A 4,453-nucleotide genomic window follows, 5' to 3' on the forward strand; every position below is an offset into this window, starting at 1 on the left:
CTGTTCCTGGTAACTCGTTATGTTTGTTTGAAACTGTTATGTACCCCAGAAAAGCTTTGTTCTTCTAATCCATTCTTGTGAGTGCAGAATTATTGTGGGTGGGACCTTTTGATTAGGTTGTTTCCATGGAGATGTGATCCACACAATTCAAGGTAAGTCTTAATCCTTTACTAGAGTCCTTTAAGAGAGCTCAGAAAGAAAACACCCCAGGAGAAGCCAGAAGGACCTAACCAAGCTGAGAGAGCCATTTTGAAACCAACCCATGAGAGAAGGGCCAGCAGGCATTGCTATCAGCCTTCTCATATGACAGAGGAACCCTGGACACCATCAGCCTTTCTTCAATGAAGATATCCTCTTGTTGATGCCTTAATTTAGATATTTTTATGGCTTTATGACTGTAGATTTGTAACCTAATAAGTCCCCTTTGAAAATGCCAACGCTTTTCTGGTATATTGCATTCCAGCAGCTTTAGCAAACAAACAGATTTGGGTACCAGGAGTGGGATACTGTGATTTGCAAAAACTAAAAATGCTCTATTAATGGATTAGGGGAAGATTCTGAAAGAATTGTGAGATTCTTGGCAGAAAATGCCTGGATTATTTTGGAGACTATTGGTAGAAGTGTGGACTCTAAAGATACTTCTGATGAAGCCTTAGACAGAAATGATGAATATGTCACTACAACAGGAAGGAAGGCAACCCTTGATTTAATGTGGCAGAGCATCTGGCAAAATTGAGTCCTGATGTTGGGTGGAAGGCATATAGCTGAGGAAATTTCCAAAATAAATATGGAAAATGCAGACTGGCTTCTCCTTGTAGCTTACAGTAAAATGCAAGGGAAAGGAATAAGCTGAGAACTGAACTCTTGCATACAAAGAAACCAGAAATTGATGGTCTGGAAAATTCTGAGCTTCCAGAAAGTGAGACTCAGACACTAGTCCACACTGAGGATTAAACTGAACATGGAAGAACCAGTAAGCCATATTAGAGAGAGTCAGGACTGGAAACAGAGCTATCCAGGGAGGAGTGTGGAAAGTCCTATTGTGTTGTGCTTGGGGATCTCTGTATGCTGCAGGGATAACCAACAAGTTTGTTGTGGGATCTGTACAAACAGCACCACTGCCAGTCTGGACTAAAAGGGACAGATTGGAGGAAAAATGACTCGAAAGGCAGAACCATGGAAGCTAGGGTCTGGAGCCAACACACCTCAGGCAAGGAGAGAGGGCCCAGCCATGCATGTGGAAAGGGTGAGTTTGCCCTAGAGTTAACAGAAAGGAGCCTGGCCACCCCTTTTTTCAGGAAGAGTTTTGCTGCCTCAGGCTTCAAGGAGGTGGAGCACATTCCCTAGGGATTGGGAAGAGCCTAGCTACTTTCCCACTATTCTGAAGGGGTTGAGACTGTGCCCTAGATATGGCAGAATCTGGGTGCTGTCCCAATGTTTTGAGAGGGTGGAGCCAAAAAAAAGGGGGTGTCCCCTCACGACAGTGTTCGAAGAGAGCAGGGCCACTGTGTAAGCCCTTAGAGAGGGTGGGACTACCGCTCTCTCAAGCCTAGAAGATAAAACACCATTCTATAAATGACTAGTAGAGTTCGAAATCTAATGGAGTTTTCTCTGCAGGGTTTTGGAACTGATTGGGACCTTTGGCCCCTGTTTTCTTTCCATTTTCTCCCTATGGCAATGGGAATGTTTATCCTATGATGGTCCTTCCTTTGTATATTGTAAGTAGATAACCAGTTCTGAGTTTCACATTTCCACACCCAGAGGAGAATTTTGCCTTAGGACAGACCATGCTTGTAGCTGATTCTGAAGAGACTTTGTACTGTTTTTCACTTCATATTATATTTGTACTGTTACTGAAATGGTTTTAAAGCTTTTGTGATATTTTGATGGAATTAGTGTATTTTGTTTAAGGAAAGAACACATCTTTTTAGGGTTCAGAGTATGGAATGTGCTGGTTTGAAACTATTATGTACCCCCAGAAAAAGCCATTTTCTTCTAATCCATTCTTGTTGGTGAAGACCTATTATAGGCAGGACCTTTTGATTAGGTTGTTTCCATGGGGATGTGACAGACCCAGTTCACAGTGGGTCTTAGTCCTTTTCTGAGGTAAAGAATTAAGAGAGCTCATTAAAAGATAGAGCTTAGAAAGAAAACGTTCCAAGAGAAGCCAAAAGGACTCACAGGAGCTGAAAAAGCCATTGTGAAACCAACCCAGGAGAGTGGAGCCAGCAGTCATCACCATGTGTCTTCCCATGTGACAGAGGAACCCTGAATGCCATTGGCTTTCATCAATGAAGGTATCTTTTGCTGATGCCTTAGTTTAGACTTTTTATGACTTTAAAACTATAAATGTGTATCACAATAAATCTCCTTTGAAAAACCCAACCCATTTCTGGTATATTGCATTCCAGCTGTTTTAACAAACAAAAACACCTTTATTCAGATTTCTGTCTCTTTGAATTTGCTTACTTTAGTCATTTCAAATAAGTTAAATCATACAATATTTGTCTTTTTGTGTCTGGATTATTTCACTCAACATGATGTTTTTAAATTTCAGCATGTTGTAGGATGCATCAAAACTTCTTTCTTTTTTACTGCTGAATAATATTCCAGTGCATGGATATACTATATTTTATCCATTCATTTGTTGATGGGTTAGTTATACCTTTTGGCTATGTAAACAATGCTACTGTGAACATTGGTGTACAGATACTTATTTGAGCCTCTGCTTTCAACTCTTTTGGATATACACCTAAATGTATTATTACCATTATTATCATATGGCAATTCTATCCTTAACTTTCTGAGGAACTGCCAAACTATTTTCCACAATGCCTACACCATTTTTCATTCCCACCAACAATGCATGAGGGCTTCCATTTCTCCACAGCCTTGCAATTTTTATTATCTTTGTACTTATTGTTTTCCATTAAAGAAACTACAAGTGATATCTTGTAGTTTCATTTGCATTTCTCTTATGGCTAATGATGTGGAGTGTCTTTTCATTTGCCTATTTGACATTTATACATGTTCTTTGGAGAAATGTCTATTCAAGTCCTTGGTTCCTTTTTGAACTCAGTTGTTTGCTTTGTGTTGTTGAGTTGTAGAAATTTTTTATACATTCTAGTTATTAAGACCTTATCAGATATATGTTTCCAAATAATTTCTACCACTATGTAAGTTGTCTTCTTGCTTTTTTGATACTATTATTTGACGCAGAAAAGTTTTTACTTTGATAAAGTCCAATATATCCATTTTATCTTTCGTCACTCATGCTTTTGAATCTATTGCCTAACACAGTGTCCTAAAGTTTGTTTTCTTCTAAGAATTTTATACTTTTAGTTCTTGAGGTAGAGCCTTTAAGCTTGGTGTATCCTCATTTTCTCTGACTGTAAAATGGGAATTCCACTGCTTACCTCCCATTATGAGCAGAATGAGTTAAAGTACTGAATATGAAAGTGTGCATCAAGGGTAAAAGTCCTACACAAATGTCAGTTATGCTGGTTACCAAATATATTTTATTCTTTACCTTAGAGCAGAGTTTCTCAACCTCAAACTATTGACATTTGGGGCTGGATACATGCTTTTAGTGAAGGGCTGTTTAGCAGCAGCCTTCATCTCTACCCACTAGATGCCAGTAGACTCCCCTCTAGTGTGACAACCAAAAATATCTCCAGACATTGCCAAATGTCCTTGGGGAGGGTCCTTGGCAGTCTTCCCTTCTCCAGACCGTCTCCCTCCCCTATTCCTTGAGACCCATGCCTAAAGGAATAGAAACCTGAGAGTCAAATTTAGTTACAGACCTTTGCACCTCCCAGTTGTCTGCTGCACCTCCACTCCTGAGGAAAGTATGAGCACAGAGTGAAGACCAGGAGGAAAGAAGCTGAATCCACAGAAGCTGTAAATGGAGACATTTGAAAGCAACATTTGGGTTTGGAGAGTGTACAGGCTCTCATAGTGAATTTCTACCCCCTTGACTTTAAAATTTCTATATATAACAATGATATGGTTTCAAACTTAAATCCTTACAAATTTCTTTTATAGATATGTTATATCATAGAGAATATAAAATATGTATCTATGGAAAGGACACATTATATTGCTAGCAGTTGTTCCTGAAAATGGACAAGAGAAGTTACCTCTCTGGTGCTGAGAGGTGAAGCAGATAAAGAGCTCAGGTGAGAGAGCACTAAGGGTCACATCAGGTATCAATCACACTTCTGCTCACCTCCTTAGGCAGGGATTGCTACAGAAAATAAGTCAATCTTCCATGAATATCATGCACATTATAAAGTGGGAACTCTGGTCAACCACACAATAGACAAAAATGTAAATAGACAAAAACGTTAGCAAGATGTGGAGAGAAGCAAGAAAGAAAATGGGAAAAACATGGGCAACAAAGGAAAACACTGGAAAGTAGTATTTCAAGTTTGCTGTTCAGACATATCTTTTT

Source organism: Tamandua tetradactyla, chromosome 10 (genome assembly GCF_023851605.1).
Source record: "Tamandua tetradactyla isolate mTamTet1 chromosome 10, mTamTet1.pri, whole genome shotgun sequence".
Classification (NCBI taxonomy): domain Eukaryota; kingdom Metazoa; phylum Chordata; class Mammalia; order Pilosa; family Myrmecophagidae; genus Tamandua; species Tamandua tetradactyla.